This window comes from Xiphophorus maculatus, chromosome 20 (genome assembly GCF_002775205.1).
Source record: "Xiphophorus maculatus strain JP 163 A chromosome 20, X_maculatus-5.0-male, whole genome shotgun sequence".
Lineage (NCBI taxonomy): Eukaryota > Metazoa > Chordata > Actinopteri > Cyprinodontiformes > Poeciliidae > Xiphophorus > Xiphophorus maculatus.
Window position 1 is genome coordinate 17794493 of NC_036462.1, and position 25091 is coordinate 17819583.

General features: G+C 39.2%; 1 protein-coding gene across 4 annotated transcripts in view; it reads left to right on the plus strand.

The window, feature by feature from the left end:
- LOC102225812 (protein bassoon-like) overlaps window positions 1-25091 on the plus strand; it is a 100023-nt gene that overhangs the window by 50730 nt on the left and 24202 nt on the right. The window lies entirely within an intron of this gene.

Consider the following 25091-nt stretch of genomic DNA (forward strand, 5'->3'; position numbering starts at 1 on the left):
CAACTTTTACAAGATGCAATTCACAGTCTTCATTACACATGGTATTTACTTATTATTATCTATATGATTCTGCAGATGTTGGGGGAGTGATACAATTTGTGCCAATCCCTTCTCATCTGTATGGAAAAGAATAATAGTCTGTTTTCATTAACACTGGATGGCAGTTGTTGCCACACAGGATGGCACAAGTATGTTTCATGTTTCATACAGGTCAGGTTGGTTTTCATAGCTTTTTCATTATTAAATTAAATCATCATCTGTTAAGTGCATTTTTATATACCTGGGTTATCATAGTCTGGTTTAAACATGTTGTTAATGATCTATAACTTATTGGTGTGACAATTAAAGCAAAAACAAACAAAAAAAACTGAAGAAAGCTACTGGAGGGGAGCTATTGTTCAAAGCACTCGGGATGGGATTACTAATCTACTATTGGACTCTCCAAATAAGATGCACTGTTATCAACCTGTTCATGTTCTGTATCTGATTTAATCTCATTTAAGCTGCATTTCTGTATTCATTTATTTCACTGGCATTAGGTCAGTGGGTAAATTACAGCCTGCAAATCTGGGGATCAGTGGATAAAATGGGCAATAAAACTATGCAGTCAAGCAAAACACAAAAAGGTGTATTCACTGACATTTTATTACTGTTACTGCTGTTACTTAAAAGCTCAAAAGAGCTTTTAAGTTTTTATGGAGATGTTTCGGAGAAATAATTTTAACTTTTTTAGTTTTTCCTGGCCAATCTAGCAGAGATGAGTAATAATATAAAAAACCCTGAAAGCAGTCAGCATTAAGCAGCATCTGTCAATGTCAAAATGCTTGAAGTCCATTAAGTGTCTGAACAGAGAATTTGAGATATGCTGTTCCAATGATAAAAAATGTTGCATCTTTGCCAACAGTAAAAGAGGGGATGAGTTTCTATAAGGGCTTTCATAGAAGTACCTCCTACCTTTTGTTATAGTTTATACAACAGATATTCTGATATTGGCAGTTTAGATTATTCATAGTTTGAGCTTCAGCACATTCAGTTTGAGTTACATAATGGATACTTAAAATAATGTGCCAAGTCTCAAGTTTAATTTAGACATGTTTGCGTATGTAGAGCCTTGGCTGCTAAATGATGGATACAAAGAGAATCTGGTTTGCCAAAATCCAAATAACCTATTCTACCCAAAAGGTAGAATAGGTTATTTGAAACTGAAGCGCAATAGTTTTGAGAGAGAGCAGGATATCATTTGCATTTTTAAAAGAACATTGAGATCGCCACATTCTTCTCTGTTTTTTTTTCTCAGCAAGAAAGAAGAGTGTAACTTTGATCTGCCAGAAGATACAAACACAAGGGCAAATCTTACCTGCAGTTTGAAAAGGTACCACAGAAAAAATGTAGGTTTACATTTGAATGTTCCTATTATGAAATTAGGATTGGGCACTATACACTTTTTGTGATGTTGACCTGTAATTTTAAGCCATGGTGTTTGTATCAGGGAGTCAAAAGATCATGTATAAACTTTTTTTAGTCAAAATAGTCTTGTCAGCATAGACTGTAGGTGCTGTTAGGGGACACATCAAGGTTGTATTAAGTATGTGTGTGTTAACATGATGTGAAATTGCTAAGACATCAGCAGTGACATTAGAAGGTAATTGATGCTACCTACCTGTTCAAAACAGTTTATAAGTCCATATCATACAATTTGACTTGGTATTCTACACTGAGAAATGTTTTTCAAAAATTTAATACATTTTAAATAGTAGCTCATCTTTCCAGAAACAGAGTTTCCACAAATTCAACCCGAAGTCTAATTGCTTGGAGAGTTTTGTAAAAACCCAACAGCTTCATATCAGCCTCAGCTTCAGTGAGCAACAACTATGGATTATTTGCAATTCTTTCAAAAAGAAAAGACTTCTTGTTGTTTGGCCTCAATGCATAGCACCACATTTCACAAAAACCAAAAACAGCATATCCACTACAACACGTCATAACAACTGTCTACTCTGGTGGTAGATGGGTTATGATTTGGCCTTGTTTTACAGCCAAAGTCCCAAGATGCCTTGCAGTCACAGGGTTGATCCGGCATTCTGTATCTTTATTTTAAGATCAAATGTGAGATCATAAGTCCGACAACTAAACCAGGGTGATCATCAAAACAAATATACTTAACCCTGCTCCATATCTACAACAGAATAGTGAAAGAAAAATATTTGACGTTTTGCACTGAAACCCATCATAGTCAAGACAACCTTATTAGAGCTTTATCATCCTCCTCAACTTCCAATTTTTGAGGAAAATGAATTGTGTCATTTTGTGAGTGGTACTTATTTAAATAGATTTGGCTTGAGTTCATTACAGACCCTTTTAAATGATTTCTTTGGATTAAAAAGAAAAAAAATGAACAGGGCATTTAAATTGCCATGAGGAAACTTCTTTGCAGAATTGTTTTATTTAAAACACTCTGGTGAGTTTTCAACTATAAATAGCCTGTTTAAAGCCATGACACAACATCCCAATTAAATGTATGTCTGGACTTTGACTAGATCTCTCCGTCATGGTATCTTCATGGTAGCTCTACACCCATAACATTTGACTGTAACGATAAAGTTTTATTTATTTTTGTGTTATTGTTGCATCAGCTTAAACACTACATACACCTTCCTAAAATTACCGCTCTTCTCTTCAGTTGGGAATATTTTCCCAGTAGTCTTTAGCACCATCAGTATATTTTTAACATACATGTAACATTCACCATTGATTTTAGATGCTATTTTTACTTAGTCCCGTTCTTCATGTTGAGTGATGAACACTGGCCTTCGCCATGTCTGACCTTAACTGAGCATATACAGTGCTGTGACCTTTGCTGTGACCTCCTGGATGAGACATTGATGCAGTCCTACGGTAAATTTGTTAGACCAGACACCTCTGAGATGGTTCACCACAGTTCCATGTTTTTTGTTATGATGTAAAATGGCTGTCATTATACTTCACTGGAATCCAGAAGCCTTAAGAATTGTGCAATCCTTTTTATATTGAAAGTTGTCTGTGACTTTCTCATATTTTCACAAACTTCCTTAAGTTCAACATATTTTCATTTTTATACCTTTCATCCTGCTTCATGTCGACAATTTCTATTGAAGTAATACTCTATATTGATTCAAAAAGCCTAATGTAGATTGTGAATTTCAACATAAAAAATGTTTTTTTCAGAGTTATGTTTTGATTTACCAGAGGGTGAAGGCTTATTTAAATAGGACAATATGTGTATATAGATTTTTCTCCCCCTAATAATTGAAACCATTATTTGAAAACTAGATTTTGAATTTATTTGGGTTATCTGTGTCAGATGTTAAATTGGTTTGATGACCTGAAACATGCAAGTCCTACAGAAAAGTAAATACAGAATCTGTTCGGGGACAAATCCTTTTTCACATCACTGTGATATATTAAATTTTGCAATAGCTAACTAATAATCCCCAATACTGTTTACTGGTTGCTGTATATATAAATGTTACGTTTAGTTTGAAGTGATGCCTGTCAAGAAAATATTTTACAATGTTTAGCTCTGATGCAGTGTTACCTCTCAACTTTTATATTTAACCAAATACATTTTTAATTTACAACTTTGCAAGGTATGCTAAATATTGTTGATTCATTATAGAAGAGAAGCAGTCACTGGTCTGTAAAAAGTTAATAAGGACAATATCAGTATTTTTCAATATACAAACAATGCCCAAATATAAAACAGGACCAGTAAAATCTAATTTATATCTTCACATGTGACTAAAAATAGATAATTTTCTTCTGTTAAGATTTAAAATATCTCAGCGCTCTCCAGATGGTTTCTAATTATACTCTGAGATTCCTTTTATACAGACAAGACATTTACCCCCCAGTGTGGACAGGCCACATGTGTTTACTGGACAAAAAGAGGGCACCTGTAGCCCACGTTGAAACAAACAGAAGCAGACACAATATGTAAATAAAGAGCAGAGAACATGACCTGAGCCTCTGTTACTCTGACCCTGAAGGGACAGCAGAGACCCGCACACTTAATCGTCCATGACATATTGTTGACCTGCAGGAACACACTGGTGGAGTCACCCCAACACACCCACACACACACACATATATCACGTGCAGAGTGCCACTGTTTTGGAAACCTCTAATCTAATCTGCGACTGCACACACCTTTGGACAGGACTTATTATTAGTACACTGTAATTGCCATTTTAGAACAAAGGGAAAATTCTAACACCTATCTATATAAAACTTTTTGTTTTCAATTAATTCTGTTAACATCAAGAATGAAACCATATTTTTGCATTTATCCTGATACTAGTTTGAAAATATTACTTTAATAAACATTGTCTCAGTGCCTATAAATAAAACTGACTCAATAGCCTATAAATAACCTAGCCTGTGACCTTGACGTTGGTGGTTGGAAAGAACATCCCATAAAAGATACTGACAGTTTTATCTCTGCTTCACTTTGTGTCATTGACTTGTCATTGTCTTCTAAATCTATTGTGTAATCACTCCTTGAATTGTTCATCAGACTGTACATGAGTGTCTGTGACCATATCCCAGTCCTGCTTGCTCAGTGGATGATCCTTCATTTCCTCTCTAATCCAGAGTCCTTACCACGTGTCCCCATTGAAGGAGTACCGGGGGATTGACCTATATACCTGCTGACTCTTACTAACCTGTCACAACTATGCCGTGGTTCAGCCTGGCACACTGCTGAGACATGTGCTCGGTCATGCTTCCTGCTGTGCACTTAGCTGTGTTACACCACTGCTCATTCAAGCCTTGCATAATAGAAATTGATGCAGTGGTTTAATAGTTTCTCACAGGGCTTTGACAAAAAATATGTAGTGATCCATTTTGATTTACAGTGCCTTGAAAACCACTTAGTATACCTGAACATTTCTATATTTTGTCATATTACAACTATAATCTTCAGTGTAACTTATTATATTTTAAGTGCTATACTCATAGAAATGAACATGCAAAGTGGAAGAAAAATGACAAATGGTTTTCATAAGTGATGTGATATGAAAATTTTAATCTGTGATGTGTATTTGAATTCAGAGTCACTGAAATATTATGTTATTGAGCTACAATTCACAGCAGTAAAATTTTGTAAGGTTGTCAGTCACTTCATAGGCAAACCTTTGTCCCATTATCAAGTCTGCAGCTGCTTACAGGTTTTTGTTTTTCTTTTTACATAATTGCCCTCTATTTAGCCCTAATAGTTCCAGCTGAAGACAAAAAAAAACATCCCCACAGTATGATGCTACCATTGCTGTGTTTTCAGGGTGGTGTGCATGTTTGCTTACTGTCATAACTATAATTTTGTCTATGTATTATTGTATAGTTCAGGGGACAATGGCTTGTGGGAAACTGCTAGCAGAACTTAATCAAAAATTGCATAAATTGACACCTTTTACACACATTACATGCATTGTTCTAAAGTGTGCCAGAACAAGACACATCATTGGAGTTCATCATTGCGCAGTTTTATCAGCACTATTTGCTTCTTATTAGAAAAGGTTAAAAAAACATTGGCTGCCACACCTTGGGGCGTTGGCCGCCTATCAGATTCTGCCAGTCTGTGTTTGATAGGAAATTATGGAAGCATATTTTTAGACAAACATCTTTTGCAGCCTTATGCCCTTTATTTTCTTTGTTTTTATAATTATCTCCTAACTTGTTTGGCAATACCTCAATAAAATCCCACTAAATGGCATTGAGGTTTGTTGTTTTAGGAAGACAAAATGTGGAAAAGATCAAAGGGGTGAATATTTTTCCAACACACTATATTTTGAAATATTCACCATGTTTTTATTGATTGTAAATTTACAAAACACAGAATGCAACCTCTCTACTTTCTATTTTTACGTATGTGTGTATATACACCCATGTGGTATGGAATCATATTTTTCTTTCCCGCAGTGATTCCTTTCTGGGCCAAAAACACATTGGGATATTTTCCTCCTCACCAAAACTCCTACCTGTTTGGTGTCACACCCATGTGCAAGTGTTAGTTAATAATTCACACTGACCCTGACCTTCACTTATTACAAATTAATTATGACCTCCTTCGTTGTATGCCTCATTAATCTCTGTGAGGGACATAACTCGGAGGATTAAAATGATGATTTCTGCCTTTGGTGTTACAAAGGACCGTTGCGCTCCTTTGAATTATGCTTTGTTGCTCCTTTAAAGGATGTGGACGTGGCATCAGGTTTTGTTTTTGCCGTGTCCAAAATGATTTATATTCAGGCAACAGGATGACCAAAGCTGTGTTGATGGGATAGATAACTGGGCTGTTGTTGTATTTTTGCAGGTAAGTAGTGTAAGGAGAACAGACAAAATAAATTTGGCTCTAGAGGATGACATGTGATGTATGACTGTGCTGCTGCACATGATTTATTACGACTGTTCATACTGTAACTGTCAGAGTCCCACATCTCTTATTTTATTTTTAATATGACAACCCCAGCTATAACTTATGTGTGTACAGAAAATGTTGCACCTTATTCCAACCAACATTTTATTCTTAGACATTCAGCATTATAACATTTAAATGCACTGTAGTGTCAATGATTGGGTACCTCAAACTGAAAGGACCTCCCTCTTCCCTGCACCTAAAATACACTATCTCAATGAGATCTGTGACTGCTTTTAATGATGGCTGACATTTCTTGCTCACAGCTTGTTGTCAGGTCCTGGCAAAGGCACCATGTGGAGGACTGACTCTCGCTGTGAGCTGACTGACAGTAAGAGGGCAAAAACTGAGGCTGTGAAGCTTGCTCACAGCGCTGCTTGTACATGAGTTCTTTGACTTTTTGGGCTAGAAAATATAAATATGTTTGTATGTGTTAAAAGTACAATTGGGCAGTGGTATGAAGAATGCAAACTAAAATTGATTTTGAAAGTCTGCTGTTAAATGTGTATGTAAAAGTTTGACTTTAAGAATATAGTGTTTGGTCTATAGGTCTTGGGGTTCATGTTGATGTGTGTTCGTGTGTGAGCATGTGTGTACACTTCCAAAGTCTCTTTGTGAGTGAACTCTCTGACTCCCTCCATGGGCAGGAAGTGGTAAAGCCTGTTTAATTCTCTTTGGCTCTGAAGAACAACAATCTGTGCACTTTTTTGTAGATATTTTTGTCTTTGTTCCTTGAAGTTGAAGAAAATGGTTCTCAATTTTAGTTAATAGCCAGCATTTTTAGTTGGAAGTTCCAATGAAACACTAAAAATGACAGAATAATTTTCACTTCTGTAATTGGATAGCAAAGAGTAGATTTAGATCTGAAATTCGAACAAGAATTTTTTTCAGTAAATAAATTCAAAAGCTGTAACTCATATTTTGCAGATACTTTATGTATAGTTATTTCAAGTGTTTATTTCAATAAATTTGAACAATTTAAGCTTTCAGCTAATGAAAACCAAATATTCTAGAAAAAACAGAACATTGTGTAAGATCAATAAAATACGTTTTTTTAATACAGAAATGTTGGCCAATGGTAGAAGTATGTCCTTGTACTACATAGTGTATGCAATCAATACTTGGTTGAGGCTCATTTTGCATAATTTACTGGATCAATGCTGCAAGATATGGAGGTGATCAGCCTGTGGCTCTGCTGATGTGTTAAATAAGATGAGGTTGATTTAAAAGCCTGAAGCCTGGTGTGTCCATTGTATCAAGCTGACCTCTTGATACAATGGACACACCAGGCTTCAGGTTGCTTCAGGTATTGGTTTGTGGCAGTGTTGGCAGATGAAAAGTGCAAAAAGTTTGTCAGCAGAAGGAAGCATGAAGGTCCAGGTAATCTTCTGGCAGATAACTGATAACTGCACTGATTTTGGATTTGATAAAACACAGCGGCAAATTCATTGTGAAAACCTCACATTAAACCTCAAGCTGCTTGGCTTCTGTACCTCTGAACTTTTCCTATGGACTCTGGGATCTTGATTTTTAAATGAAATGCAAACTTGACTTTCATCTAAAAGAGGACTACGGATCACGGAGCAACAGTCCCGAGGTCTTCACATCTAGGCCTGGAGGTCTGGTGTCCTGCAACTTTTATATGTGTCTCTGCTTCAACACACATTAGTCGAGAAATCAGTTTATTGGAAGGACTGTCTAGCACTAGGACTACCAGGATTTTGAAAAATTCCTATCTCTACCAAGAGGGGCCAAATTGGGTATCTTCCTAGAACTACCGAGAGAGGGCCAAACTGGGTTATTAGCATCCAAATGTGGCCAAACTGACGACTCTGAATGGTCTAATTAGCATCCCTGTAGATGTGACCATAGCCTGAGGGACCAGCAGGGGGGAGGAGAGCCAAACTGATTTACATAACAAAGGCGCCTCTTCACACCCTATCTTGGAGGGCCAAACTGGCCCCTCTCTGGTACCTAGACGAAGATTCCCATTTTGGGAATCTTTGGTAGTTCTAGTGCTAGAACTTGATTGCATTCAGCCATTTGATTCTGGTGTGTTGGACCAGGGTAACATCTAAAACTTGTAGGACACCCTCCCTGTGGCCAACTGCAGCACACTTTGTGAATCTTTCCTAAACTTTTAGATGAACTTTGCATCACAATTCTCTCAAGGCTCCAGTTACTCCCATAATTTCTGTGCCTTTCTCTACCACACTTTTTCCTTCCTCTCAATCTTTCATTAATATGCTTGGACACAGCATTCTGTAAACAGCCAGCTTCTTTAGCTTTTTGTTGTCCATCTAACCTTGTGGAAGTCAGCGGCCATTCCCATGACTGCATAGGCCATTTGAATTCTGTATTAAACCTTTGATTCCCAAAGTCTTTAGGATCAATGCTGTTGCCCCTAAATAAGGGGGCTCTTGGTAAATACCTTCTTTATTTTTCTTATTTAATACTCTTATTTTCTGAGACATTAAAGTTTTCAAAATTAACAAAAATAATTGCATGATATACGTACTCTGTCTGAACACAAGTTTCACTTTTAAAACCAAATTACTGAATAAATTTACTTTTCAATATTTCTCAGATTTGCTGAGATATACCTGTGTTCCAGATATTTCAGACTAAAGTTGTAAAAATTAAACAATTATTTAGAGTTTTAATATATTGGTCTGATTAGTTATGTGTGACATACATATGTAATTTCACACATGAATATGCAATCTAAGATGTATTACAACTTAACATAATAGAGGTATGTCAATGATCTTTTATGTTATAGCTAATTACGTTTTTGGGCAACGTAACACGACCTATCCCACCAAATGATATCACAACATCTTAGTGGAAACCATCCTAGTATAGGCTTTTTCTAATTGCCATATCATACTAGAAACCTGCTTTCATAAAGATAAACTGGTAAACCTGCATTTCTTGCTGACAGTTAACAATGTGTGTAGAAATAAAATAGTTCTGAAACAAGACATGGAAACAAATATGTGCATAATATCACGACTAAATAAATTGAAACAAAATGCAAATCTAAAATGATTTACTTTAGAAGTAATTTCTCATTTTTTCTACTTTTTTAAATATTGACTATACAAGAGAAACTGTATAAAAGAAAGCTTTTACAATTCCAATCAGAGAGAATTTTAAACTGGTTAATGTGGTTCCCGGTTTGAAATAACTTTTTGAAGGGTTATCTGGCTTAGCTTGTCTCCATAGTCCTTGCAAGATTTGATTTTATGACCCATGACTTTGCAGTTTTGCTTTGCTTTTACTGCTTTGTCAGTATTTTCAGGGGGTAGGAGGCCATCATTTTTTATTCTATACAATTTTTCATTGTTTCTTCTTTTGGTTTAGAGCGAGAGAGAGAAGAAAGAGAAAAAAACAGCCTTTAAACCTTGCATCAGTCAAAACTGAAATTGATTTACCTATATTGAAAATCTCATTAAAATGACTGAGGCATTTTAAAGGAATTTGCATCAGAAAATAATAGGTATTTGGTAGGGTTTTTAGAATAATGACTATGTTGTAATACTATTGCTGAAAACTGTGACGATAATATTACTTACAGTTAAGGTGCATTTTCTGGACTTCTGGATGATCACTATGTCCCTCAATCTCCCTGGGCTTTGGCCTCTCAGCTACCAAACATCTGCACCAGGTCTGGGTGTGACGGAAAATTAGAGTCCATTCAACTGCAATTGTCCATCCAAGTGATGTATTGCATCCCTATGATGCAACACATCATTGGGATGCAGATGTCTATCATGTATTGAACAATTGTTTATGTGGCTTCATCACATAGCAAAAGTGGAATTAAATCACTTTCCCTGTAAAGGACATAAAATCGAAGCACAGTGAAACAGTTGATAGCACTGTTGCCTTGCAGCAAGAAGGTCTTGGGTTCAAATCCCAGACCGGTGCCTTTCTGTATGGAGTTTGCCTGTTTGGTTGCTCTCCAGTTTCTCTGATTTCCTCCCACAATCCAAAAACATGACTGTCAGGTTGATTAATCTATAAATTCTCCTTAGGTATGGGAGTTTGTCCTTTTTTGTCTCCTTGTTGCCCTGCGATGGACTGGTGACCTGGCAGACTGTATTCCATCAGTAGCGCTCATGACCCCGCAAGGAATAAGTATGCTGGGTAATTGATGGATGGATGATTCAATTTTAAGGCATTGCTAATAGTTGCATTGTGACTAGATGCTAAGATGCCACTAGCAACAATGGAGCAGCTGTCCATTGGGGTGCACTTCAAAGAGCATGTTTTTGTCAAATGAAGTATAATAAAAGGGAAGTGGTTGCTGAGAAATACTGCTTCTCTAGGTAGGCTTGCGAAGACAAGTATATTTTAAATTTTTGTTTACTTTAAATATAAAGTTTGACTATTTTTTAAAGCCTACACCTAACATTGGTAATTAGAATGTACTAATGTAATTGTTGAGCTATGATATAGAGTCTATATGGAAAATAAAAGCAAGTCAGTGTTTCACCACAATGTATGAGATCAGGGAACTCTCTACTGTTGGGTGATATAAACTTACTAAAGATTCCTGCTGGATAGATCCTGAAGTTGTGCCCTTGCCAAGTTCTACTGATGGCAGCAAAAGCTTATTGGCAATCAAGTACACTGAGCACATCTGCAGGACCAGGATTGTTTTCTCTTTGGAGTTTCTTCTTCTCTGTCTCTGCTCTATCTCCTGACAAAAGAGTTGTTTCCTTGCACATTTTCTCTTATACAGGTAGAACACATACACCTATTCATCTCAAGAAAAAGTAAGAAGCTAAAAAAATGGTGTCATGCAAAATTTTAGAGTTTAACAACTTGCTAATGAAGCATTTTCCTCTGCTGGTTTGAAATCCAGGAACTTGAGCTGTAAATGTAATTAAATCCTCTCTGTAATGTGCCCCAATCTTGCTAGCAGTCAGACACACTCATGTGAGACTTGATGTCTGTTTTTGTAAAACTGTATTAACGTTTTTTATATCTACTGTTTGAAGCATCTATGCTCTTTTGGGGTTGATCACTTACAGAAAGCTAAATAGCACTCAAACTGAAGTTTAGCTTCTCCTTATTTTCCTTTCATTTAGCTCTTAATATGTTTACTTGTTTTTGTTTTATTCAACATTAATAAAGCTGCCAAGAAGTCAACATTTTTGAACAGGTAGTTTCTTTTGATCTTTTGATGCAATGCTTTAAAAACTGATTTATAGCCCGCTTACTTTCCCCTCACTTTGATACCTTACTGCAGATGTTAATTTATTTTATTATCATAGACCAATAAAGACATTGGCGCATGATTTTGAAGTGTTTTATGAAGCCCTCAGAGCCTGATTTATTACAAAAAAATTAATGACCAAGCAGCATCATGAAGACCAAGGATTACAGTATAGGTCAGGGATGTTTAAACCAGGGTTAGGTTATAAAAGAATGTCTCAAGGTTTGAACATATCACATATTCAATCTAATCTAAATGAAAGAATATGGTACAACTGCAAACTTGTCCATCTTCTAAACCTGGCAGGCTGGGTGCAGAGAGCATTAATCAGAAAGGTCTACGGTACTTGTGCTCAGGTGGGAAATCTGCTGATGGGACACCTATCAGTCGCACACTTCACAGATCATACATCATACATGTCACAATTTTTAGATTTAAATGTTTAGAAAATATTATTAAACCATGCGTCCTTTCACTTTACAGTTACGTGATTATGGTCTATGGCTTTAAATCCCTTTAAAATCTCTTTTCTTTGTAGTTGTAACGTGAGGCAACTGAACAGTGCAAGCTGTAAAACTCAGTGTAGGCATATGGGATCCATACTTTACTTGCCGATCACCTCCACAGACACATGTTTAAGTCAGATGTGCACTCAAGCTCAAATCAGCACACTCAGCAGGCCAACAGACATTGTATGTGTGAGCAGCGCTGTAATATCTCAGCAGGCTCCTTTTAGAGTGAGATCAATCTGTGAAATGGGGTCAATCTCTCCGACCTTTACCCGCTAGTCATTCACAGTGTTCAATCTCTCCTTATTTTAAAAGTGAAAGGGCAGCGTCTCGGGCTGCGAGCCATCTGGATGGAGCATTACTACAAAAATGTCCAGGGTATTCACCTTATATCATGATCAAGCCAGTATCACACTCTGATTGCTCTTCCAACTTCAGTCATGGAACTGAATTGATATTTTACATTACATCGAATGCAACAAAAGGCTTTCTCCTCAGCTGCTTTGTTCTCTGAGACTGAAACTCTGCCAGTACCTTGATGTTGCTGGGGGTTATTTTCTGTGTTATTGATGTGTTTTCTCCTGGAGAAAGGGTACAAGCCAATTCCTGCTGGTTTTCTCAGGAATTACACACAGGGCTATGTAAGCTCCACAGACTGCATCTAAGAAAAACAAACAGATAAAGCCCTATCAAAGAAAACAACCCCTGGGTATCTTATTGTAGGAAGAGGTAATTTGTAAATGCATTTTAAGGGTTGTAAACCTGCATCTCAGTCTGTGTGCACTCAGATTTGTAAGTGCATGTGTTTTGTAGGATTTGTCTTTGGATTAAGCTAAAACATTTGCAACCTGATAGAATGATTGGCAAAACCTGTTTTTTGAAACAAGGTTTAAACAAACAGAAAATGAATAGGAGCAACCTTACATTTGACAAAAATCACACTGTTCACTATAAAATAAAAAAAACACATTTAGACTGTTTATTCTCATTAATATGCATAGGATGCATTATAAAAGTAAGATTTGTTTGGTTGACAAGATAAAAATATTGTCCTAACTAACAAAAAAGTGTGAATTTATAGTATGCTTATGTTATGTATTTGTTAATCTACAGGTGATCCATGGTGTATTAAATTTAGTCATTACTTTCTTACATTCCCAGCTGTCAATGACATAATAAACTCTTAAATCTGCAGTATGTAATGTTTATAAAGAATATGTATTTTTTTTTACATATTTGTTAAAACTGCCACCATGTCATGACGGCATTTTTTTTTTTTTTTAGAAAAAAATCAATCTCCTGCACCTACTCCCAGTTCTGCTATTGCTGTCCACCGCTCCCGACCAAAAACAACCCATCATAGCCAGGTAGACGGTCTTAGTGCTGCCAATCAATCTCATGTTCTCGCTGCTAAATGTGCTAATGGCGGAGAAATAAGTTTCAATTACAGGAAAATTATTTATGTGCTGTGTTGGGCGGGCCATGATACATAGCCTGAGCATTCTCAACAGGCTCTGTTAGCAGAAAGCAATGGGGAAAGGGAGGGAATGAGCAGCATCTTACAAGATTGTGATTTACAGTGCTAAAACCCACCTCCTGGCTCTGATTGGTTGTTTCTATTTAGCATTGGGAGTAGGCAGAGGGGCTTGACGTTTTCACAGATTATCTGTTTCATACCATACTGTCATGACATAGTGATAGTTTCAACAAATATGTAAAATATTTTTCTTCAATACTGCAGTTTAGTGCACCTGACAAGTCGTGTTTAACATCCTCCTGGCACACCCACCAAAAAAACAAAAACAAACACAAAAAACCTACTGCATTTTGTCATCACTTCTTTCTGCGTTATCCATCAGCTGAGTGTTAAGGAATTCACCAGTAGTAATTTTTTTTATAACACAGCACATCAGACTGTTATGATGCGTTTCCCAGCGAATGTCTGTAATGGACTTTTGATAAGCAAAGTGGACTCAAAAATGGAATCTATGGCCACATATTAGTTGCTTGAACAAGCATCCACTCCTACATGTTGTAATCACCACTTTTCTAAAGAGAATTAATGAAGGCATGCTGTATGTGCAAGTACCTGCGACATCTTCTTCATCCCAGAGATTGTGCTTTCAGTGGCAGCGCTTTATCAATCACTCAATCAGTCCGCATTTATAGAGCACTTTCCATAAATAGCTTAGACAACAGATAGAACATAAAAACAGAAGGCAGTAAAAAATAACAACAAGCCAAACTAACAAAAAAAATAAATATTGAGCTTACAAAGCCAAACCATGAATAATGCACATACAGTAAATATGTTGCTAAAAGTGATGTTGAGTCGACGAAGAGGAGTGCTAAAAATGAAATAAGATAAAATTAGGATAAATATATAGAAATAATATAACAATTGAAATTAAAAATGAATGAATATAATATAACATATAACAGATATTGTTTAAGTAAATAAATACATAAACAAGCAGTGTATTTAAACTTATATGTTGATACTTTTATAAAAAAAATAAAAGATTACAACAATAAAAAATTTAAATATAAATTATTGTTAAATAAAATTAAGAATAAATCATTTTGATTACTAATCTACTGGGATACGACTGAATACATACAAGACACTGATTTCAAGGTATGATAATCTTGATTAAAAACACCAAAGAAGCATCAAGTATTACATATTTATTAAATTTTTAGATATAATAATATATAGCTGCTGCTATGATTAGTGTTGTATAATGATGTTGTCTGTAAAATGTATATAATGTTATGGAGAGCACAGCCACATACATTTACAGTATATACTAATGATGATGAATTAAATAACTTCTTTCTATTAAAGATTTCCAGAAAAGTCTATAATTAAATGTTACGTCTGTCAAAAGTAGTTAGATAAAATTTTTTATTGTCATTCAAAAACAGTAGTTCATCTTAAAAGATTAATTTTTTTACAGATGTACACAGTAATGGAAGACTAAAGCAAAATATGGAATAAACATAAGCTGAGTTTAGTAGAAGCATTTAAATAAACATACTTATATTATTGCTTCTTTCCTTTCTGCTTTTACGGAATAAGAGACAAGTTAGAGGAACCATTACATTGGGATCGCTAACCCTGGTATACCTGTTTTTAAATGATGCCTCACTTCAAAACAAACAATTTTGGACAATTTTTATGTGACTAACACATAGCGAAAATAGAGTTAATTCAGGTTCCCAGTAGAGGACATAAAATAAACATGCAGTTCAAAGAAGTATTTCTATGTCATTCAGGACATTTTATTATTTGTTTCAAAAGTTTGGCTTAGGCCAAGTGAAATATTGAAAATTACAGTATTTGCTCTGTTTTCAGAGAACACTGAAAGACCATCTCGGAAGCATCAGAGGCTTCATCTTATGCAGACACGATTTTCTCTTCACTGTGTGGGTTGAGGTGGGAAGCACTGCCCACATAGCTTACTGCTGTACAAGCTAAAGCACTCTACATGAATAATTTGCTACTTGCAGCTTCGTTTTGGCCTTGGTTCTCTCTCTCTTTTACCCACGCAATCGTGTTGTGCTGATTCAGGAGCAAATAGGGAATTTTGGCATAAGCCAACATGGCAGGAAGAAAGCTGTTCTATCGGAAAGGAAGTTAGGATCGCAAAGTGGTATTTTAATTAGACACTGATTCAACAATGGGAATTTTAATTTATTCTTCATAGAAAGTTCAAACCTGGTTTGTGATGGCCATAAAGTGAGAATACATGGTAAATTTTGGCATGCATCTTCAGTAAATGTCTGCTGGTCCCATAGTGAACTAGCTGTCCACAAACACAGTTGCTGGTCATGAAAGAACCAGAACAGATGGCTGCTTCTGAGAGAGCTGCACCTGTTTATATTTAGCTTCTCAGTAGAGCACTTGAGAGATATGAAAACAAAGCAAAGCTGTCACTTTGGCAAACCAATGGCTGCATCCACGCCTCATGGTCTCACTTGAGACAACAGATTTCTGGACAGAATTAGAAAGATTTTATCTTGTACAAAAAATCGTCAGTAAAAATAGCATTTATATTTAAAGGTTTCAGTGTAGGGGCATTGTCTTCACTGCAATGTTTCAGGATACGACTGAATACATACAAGATACTGATGTATCAAGGTTTTGAATGCAACCTTGTTTTGAAAGGTTACTGAACTTGAACTCATTATCTTGCCAAACTAAGAAACCAAAATTATAAGTAAAGCACTCCCTCACTGTCACTCTCAGCTTTAACAAGTCTTCAAGATTCTTACATTTAATCTTTGTTTGAAATTAAAAATATGATGGATTGGTTCATTCTTTGTTTTGCTGCACCATCAAATGTGAAATGCATATTTTCATAATATACAATATTTAAATGACATCATTACTAAAGGAATGTGCTGCATAATTTATCACTGACATTGCATAATAGGCCTAATTGAGTTTTTATGAGGTGCTATATTTGCTGTGTCAGTGCCTCTGCAAAGAGTGGTATGGTGTTCTATCAATCGCATCCTACATGTGGTTCAGTTTGTATAATAATTTCCTTCTTATGAACTCTTAACATGTTTTAACTGGCAGAGCAGAGTCTGACTATTTGTCACCAATACCAAAGTGTGTCACCAGGTACAACATTTTTTTTATCTGCAGACATTAATATCTGTGACCTGTAGAGAAAAATAAACATATAAAAAGCTATCTATATATCCACTACCCTCATCTTAAGATTTGATGCTGTTCATAAATGTCATGCTGAGGTCTAACTTCTTAGCCCACATGCAGAACAACACCAGAAGCCGAGATTGATAAAAGAGATTTATTACAACCAAAGGGAAGGGGGGAAAAAAAACAGATAAACAATCCGGGAGCGCTTGGGACTGGATCTCAGGTCAGCTAGGGAAGAAACAGACGGTAAGTTTGGGGTCGAGGAAATTTGGAGATGGCGCTGACTGGGAGCTTACCTCCGATCGGGAGGAGAAAGGACTGGGGGGAAAAACCTGGGAAATCCGGAGTCTGTTTTGAGGCGCGGAGGGCTGCGGGCTGCGGCGGCGTTGGAGGACGGACAGGTAAGTCTGAACTGTTCTGCCAGAAGCAGGCTGCCGAGCTGTAGGTTCGGAGGGGTCCTGGGCTGGATCTATCTTCAGCACGTCTCAGGTCAATCAGCTGAAAAAGGTCAGAGACACAGATGGATCAGAATTCAGGAAGCAAACAGGAAGAGTAGAGCTGGAGTGAGCCGGTACCATAACTAGCTAACAATCTGGCAGGGAAGTGTCAGCAGCCTCCTCCAGTTATACAGCTCCTGATGGCAGAATGGTTTCAGGTGCGTGGTTCAGGAGACGCCCTCAGATGGAACAAGGCCTCCAGCGCCCTCTGGTGGATGAACAGCTCCGGATCCCAACAGTACCCCCCCCTCAACGACCGCCACCTGGCGGTCCAACCGAGGAAGGCAGGGAGGAACGATAATCAGAAATCAAAGAAGGATCTAAAATAAAAGAACCCGGAACCCACATCCGATCCTCCGGACCGTAGCCCTCCCAGTCGACCAGGTACCGCCAACCCCGGCCCTGTCGACGGGAGTCCACGATCCGGCGGACGGTGTAAGCAGGATGCCCATCAATCTCCCGGGGGGGTGGAGGGGGCCCGGACGGAGGGCACAGCGAGCTGGTCAGAACAGGCTTGATCTGCGAGACGTGGAATGTGGGGTGGATACGGAGAGAAGAAGGCAGATGTAACCGGACAGCAGTAGAACTGATGACGGACTCGATCTTGTATGGGCCAATAAAACGAGGAGACAACTTCTTGGTCATGGATTTCAGTGGGATGTTCCTGGTGGACAACCAAACTTGCTGACCAGGTGCGTAGTCAGGAGCAGGACGTCTCCTCCGATCAGCAAAACGGCGGTTCCGTTCAGAAGAACGATTTAGTGCTGTGACAGTGTTCCGCCAAATGGAACGACAGCGGCGAATGTGGTGCTGGACCGATGTAACGGCAAGCTCCTTCTCATCCGCCGGAAACAATGGAGGCTGGTACCCTAAGGAGACCTCAAAAGGAGAGAGACCGGTAGCTGATGAGACGTGAGCGTTGTGTGCATACTCAGCCCAATGCAGGAACTGGCTCCAGTCAGTGGGGTTGGTGGAGGTGAGGCATCTCAGTGTAGACTCGAGCTCTTGATTCATGCGCTCGGTTTGTCCGTTCGACTGAGGGTGATAACCAGAAGATAGACAGACTTTAGCTTCCAAGGCGGCACAAAAGTGTTTCCATACCTGAGCGGTGAATTGAGGTCCTCTGTCTGATAGGATCTCCTGCGGAATGCCATGCAGTTTGAAAACGTGTTTAACCAAGAGCTGAGCGGTCTGCAGAGACGTGGGCAGTTTTCTTAGCGGAATGAGGTGGCAGGCTTTGGAAAAGCGATCAACCACAGTGAAAATGGTGGTCATTCCTTTGGATACAGGTAACCCAGTAACAAAATCAATTGCAATGTGCGACCAGGGTCGTTTGGGGATGGGCAGAGGTTGAAGCAGACCAGAAGGGGGCTGATGAGACGATTTGTTTCGGGCACAAACTGAGCAGGCCAAGACAAACTCTTTAACATCTTTGTGTAGTGATGGCCACCAAAAACGACGGGAAATTAAGGCTATGGTTCTACTGGTTCCAGGATGGGCTGAGAATTTTGTTGTATGCATCCAATTAATTAACCTAGCTCTGACTGAAGATGGAACATACGTACGGTTGGGCGGCCCAGTACCAGGATCCGGCTCGGACAACAGTGCGTGTTCTATGATGTCGGAAACCTCCCAGGAAACTGACGCAACTGTACAACTGGGGGGCAGAACATTGGCTGGTGTCTCAGACTCTTCAGTGGAGTAGAGTCGGGACAGAGCGTCAGGTTTAATGTTTTTGGACCCAGGTCGGTACGTGATGGACAGGTTGAAACGGGAAAAGAAAAGAGACCAGCGGGACTGACGGGGATTGTGTCTTTTGGCGGATTGAAGGTACGACAGATTCTTATGGTCTGTCCAGACCAAAATGGGATGCTCTGCGCCCTCCAGCCAATGTCTCCATTCCTCCAAGGCTAATTTGATGGCGAGAAGTTCTCTGTCTCCAACATCGTAGTTCCTTTCAGCAGGGGAGAGTCTACGAGAGAAAAAGGCACAGGGGTGAGTCTTTTGGTCAGATTCGGAACGCTGAGAAAGCACAGCTCCGACTCCTGAGTCCGAAGCGTCAACCTCTAGGATGAACTGTTTCGTGATGTCCGGCTGAATGAGGATAGGAGCATTAGCAAACCGAGTCTTCAGCTTTTTAAAAGCCGTTTCTGCTTCGGGGGACCAGTGGAAGGATCTCTTAACTGAGGTTAAAGCAGTCAAGGGTTGGGCTGTCTGACTATAGTTCCTGATGAACCTCCGATAGAAATTAGCAAACCCCAGAAATCGTTGAAGTTGTTTTCTATTCTCTGGGGTAGGCCAGTCTAGAACAGCTTTGATCTTCTCCTCCGATGGTCTTACCTGTCCGCCCTCGAGCACGAATCCCAGGAAGGTGACTGATGGGCGGTGAAATTCGCACTTCTCAGCCTTTACAAACAATTTATTCTCCAGCAGTCGCTGGAGAACAAATCTTACATGTCTCTTATGTTCTGACAGAGTCCTGGAATAGATCAATATGTCATCAAGATAAACAAAAACGAAAATGTTCAAAAAATCTCTCAAAACGTCATTAACTAAGGCTTGGAAACAGGCAGGTGCGTTTGACAGGCCGAAAGGCATCACTAAATATTCGAAATGGCCCAGGGGTGTCTTAAAGGCGGTTTTCCACTCATCACCCTCCCGGATCCTGAGAAGGTGATAAGCGTTTCTTAGATCTAATTTAGTGAAGACAGTAGCTTCCTGAACCGGTTCAAACGCTGAAGCTAGGAGAGGTAGCGGGTACTTATTCTTGATGGTGATCTGATTTAACCCCCGGTAATCTATACAGGGTCGAAGGGAACCATCTTTTTTGCCCACGAAGAAAAACCCCGCCCCGAGCGGAGAAGACGAGGGGCGAATTATTCCTGCGGCTAGTGACTCATTAATGTATGTCTCCATACTTTCCCTTTCAGGTTTGGAGATATTATACAGCCGACTGTTGGGCAGAGGCGCTCCAGGTAGGAGATCTATGGCGCAGTCATATGGGCGATGCGGAGGTAGAGTGAGAGCACTAGCCTTACTGAACACAGGGGCTAAGTCATGGTAGTCTGGAGGGAGAGTAGCGAGATCGGGTGGGTCCGCCTCCTGCCGGTTTGCCGGTGACTGACCCGTCGGCACGGCAGAGCGGAGACAGGTGGAGTGACAGGAAATAGACCAGGATTCAATATGCCTCTTAGACCAATTTATTCTGGGGTTATGAAGAAAAAGCCAATCGAAGCCCAGGACAACAGGTGAGTTGGCAGCCGGGAAGACAAAAAATGATAATGTTTCACGATGGTTACCTGAAACCAGGAAATCCAACGGCTTAGTTTGGTGTGTGATGTCAGGTAGTTCCTTGCCGTCTAACGCTGCAACTCTGAGGGGTGTGGCTAACGGATAGGTCTCTATGTCTAGTTGCCGGACTAAGTTTGAATCGATTAAATTTTTCTCACAACCAGAATCTATCATGGCGGATAACGTCAATGATTGATCATCAGTGAACAGTGTAGCTGGTAGCAGCAGACGAGGAGAATTTCCAGACTGTAGATGGTCCGCCAGTCTCCTCATTTCCTCTGGCGGACCACGGCTTTTGCCTTGGAGGGGCAGGTGGAGATGCGATGTCCAGATTCACCGCAGTACAGACAGAGGTTCTCTTTGAACCTTCTTAGTCTTTCTTCCGGGGAAAGCCGAGTACTCCCGATCTGCATCGGCTCCGTTTCGGCTGGTTCTGAAGATGGAAAAGCAGAATTACTGGTCTTGTCAGAACATGATCTCACAAACGGGTGGCAACTCTTGGCTCTTTCCCTATTTCTGGAGCGTAGCCTATTATCCAACCGGATGGTGAGGTTTATCAGTTCCTCCAGGGTCTTAGGCTCATCTAAAACCGCTAACTCATCCTTTATCGAGTCGTTTAATGCATGGAAATATGCGCTTTTGAGAGCCGTCTGTCCCCAACCTGAAGCTGCTGCCTTAATCCTGAAGTCTATAGCAAACTCAGCCACCGATCTTCTGCCCTGTTTCAGTTCTAGCAGACTTCGGGAATCCGATGTTTTATCTGTATCCTGGTTAAAAGCCTGCTTAAACTCATCCAAAAAGTCATCAAACGAGTATCCGTAATCTGCGGAGTTGGGAAATCTAGCCTCGGCCCATTCTAGCGCTTTTCCTGATAGATGTGACAAAATGAAAGAAATCTTTCTTCCATCATGGAGGAAGCTCTGAGGGGAATGATTGAAGATAATGGTACACTGAAACAAAAATCCTCTACACTTGCTGACTTCTCCAGAAAATCTTTCAGGCAGGGACGGACGGAAATCTGAAACTGTAGAGCGAACCGAATCCACAGACCTGGAAGTAGATTGTGGATCCGGAACTGGAGCGGGTGCTGGGGCGACCGCAGAAGCCTGTGAGCTAGTTCCTTGCAAATAACTTGCAATCTCCTCTAATCGGCGGTTTGTTTCCGCTTGACGATTGTTTAACTCTCGCAACGCGGCGTCATGGTTCTGAATGAGAGTGTGCTGTTGTTCCAAGGTTTTCCGGAGTGTTTCCGCAGGGCTAGGTTGTTGGCCAGATTGTTCTGTCATGCTGAGGTCTAACTTCTTAGCCCACATGCAGAACAACACCAGAAGCCGAGATTGATAAAAGAGATTTATTACAACCAAAGGGAAGGGGGGAAAAAAAACAGATAAACAATCCGGGAGCGCTTGGGACTGGATCTCAGGTCAGCTAGGGAAGAAACAGACGGTAAGTTTGGGGTCGAGGAAATTTGGAGATGGCGCTGACTGGGAGCTTACCTCCGATCGGGAGGAGAAAGGACTGGGGGGAAAAACCTGGGAAATCCGGAGTCTGTTTTGAGGCGCGGAGGGCTGCGGGCTGCGGCGGCGTTGGAGGACGGACAGGTAAGTCTGAACTGTTCTGCCAGAAGCAGGCTGCCGAGCTGTAGGTTCGGAGGGGTCCTGGGCTGGATCTATCTTCAGCACGTCTCAGGTCAATCAGCTGAAAAAGGTCAGAGACACAGATGGATCAGAATTCAGGAAGCAAACAGGAAGAGTAGAGCTGGAGTGAGCCGGTACCATAACTAGCTAACAATCTGGCAGGGAAGTGTCAGCAGCCTCCTCCAGTTATACAGCTCCTGATGGCAGAATGGTTTCAGGTGCGTGGTTCAGGAGACGCCCTCAGATGGAACAAGGCCTCCAGCGCCCTCTGGTGGATGAACAGCTCCGGATCCCAACAATAAATATCTTGTAATATTTAATACCACTGCCCTGATGGCATGAAGCTGGAGGATATTTGCCTGAAGGAAGTCCCTTCCATCGCTGATAGTCTGTACAACATCCAGCTGCTGAGAGAATTGCCAGTGAATATCTGAATAAAAGCTGCTATCTGGCTAGGCTAATGCTATTTGCCTGGCATTTGTAAATTTAGCATTTGTAAATTGGGATTTACAAATGCTAAAATCCAAATGAATTTCTTCTTACTTAAACTCCAAAAAGCTAAGGGTGGTTTTGATTGATATTTCTCTAGACTTTATAAAGGTATTTCAAAAAATATTTTGAGCTGCTTTTTCATCCATTTACTTCTTTTATCAAACTAAGGCAGCATATTGTGCAATGTCTTTTTAATTTTTTAATTTTAAATGTATTCACCAGTTAATGCATGTAAAACAAACAATTCAGACTAACAAATATTAATCTATAAAAGAACAAATAACCAATTAGATATGAGAACAAATAACAACAACAGCTAAAATAAACAAACAGAAAAGGAGGTACACATTAAAATGGATGCATTTAGGATAAAGACAAAGCACAAATCATAACCAAATGGTGTCACAACAAAAGAAAATTGCATTGTTGATGATAAAATCATATTTATTTTATGTCAACCTGTGTATGTCACACTCAGTAAATAACACTCTCCCTTTCCTCCTTGGTCTACCTAGTGATAATTTTAACAATTATATGTATATAAAAAACATATTTTCATAAAAGTAAGTGCAGCTTTTAAGGTTGAGGTGGTTCTGAAATAATTCACAATGGTGTACATTTTTACATCACAACAATCTGAAATTTTAAGAGGGGTGTATTGACTTTGTCTTTGTCCTACATCCTTACTTCTAAACCCTGGAGGAGTATCTCCCACCTCTCACATCATCTTGTATCTGAAGACTTAGTCAAAATGTTCTGTCACATTCACTGTTCCTCATGGACAAAGAGAGAAATTTATGTTGGACAAAGATTTCAGAAAAAGGAGGAAACGCCCTCTGACTTATGTTAATACTTATGTTCAGAATGTGGTGATAATCAAAGCAGACTGTCCTACTATAAACTCTTTGTAGGGGCTGAATCTCGACACTAAGATTTCTGTTGTGATGTTAGGATTGTTCATGCTTACTAAGTGATTGTCATTCTTTGGTTGAATGAATGTAACTTTAAGGTGTTTTAAAACTAGTAATTTATGTTCTGCTTTTTTTGGTGCTTTGGATCTTTGCACTGCAGTAAATGTCCTCCGATTCAGTCCTCGAACACCTGAATTGTTTTTATTTAATAGATTTGACAGAGCCTGTTGGTAAATCTTCCGTTTTTATGCCTTTGAAATGTGACAGCAATAAAATACATGATTTATTAGTCAGATGGTAATCAGCAGTCGAGGTGTTTATGAGGTTATTTGTTTTGTTGAACGAGTCTGTGACACGAAAACACTCCGTCTTCAAGCCTGAGGCACAGATGATTATCATTAACGAAGGGCTGTGTTACTAACATGGCACCATTGCTCGCAATAGAACCGTTTTATTCCAACGAACAGTTTCATCGATCTGTTGCATTGACCTGAAATTGAATCTGCTTATGTTAATATCCCACTGTTGATGGGTTTTGTTCTGGATTTTTAGCAGTGTCAGAATCTATAACCATGGTCCAATGTAAGACTGTGAGGATGAATGTAAAGGGCAAATCCCTGCTTCAAGAAGCAGGAGACTTTGATATGAGCCCAATCAAAGGTCTAGTGATTGTTGCACCTCTCTACAGGCACAATCATCTGTATTCACACTGTGCTCTTTTACTGTGTACCCTGTTTGAGAGTGCTTAATGTTGTCAAAAGATTAACTCTTCTTCAAGAGATGAAAGGTCTTGTTTGGACAGGCTTTCCGGTACACAGTTGTTCAGAGTGGGTCCTACTGAGTCCTTGGCACTGCATAATCACCTATAAAGCAAAAACATTAACATTTAATTTACCAAACTAGCAATTCTGTGCTCTTGTACCAACCAGTCTCCATAAAAATTCAACTCAAAGCAGGTGGGTTTTTAGCCTCATTTTGAAGAAACTCAACGTTTCAATTGTTTTGCAGTTTTCTGGAAGTTTCTTTAAAATTTGTGGAGCATACAAACTGAATTCTGCTTCTCCATCTTTGGTTCTGGTTCTGGAGATGCCGAGCAGTCTTCAACCATTTGTCATAAGCATCTGCTCAGTGCTTGAAAGGACCCTGAATGGTAGAGCAGTGTAACATCTACATAAGTATGGTAACTACTATTGTAGTATGAGGGGTTCAGGATTGAACTTTGAGGTACCCCAATTCTGTATGCTCTGATGAGAAGTTACCTACTGGCTTGAATGTTCTTTAGGTAAGAGTTGCACCAGTCAAGTACTGTGTCAGAGAGTGCAAATATCTATGTGAGAATTGTTTAAACTAGTGCAGCAGGGGTTCAAAAGGTAGGGGTTCATCCTGTTCATCCTGTTGAGCTAAACA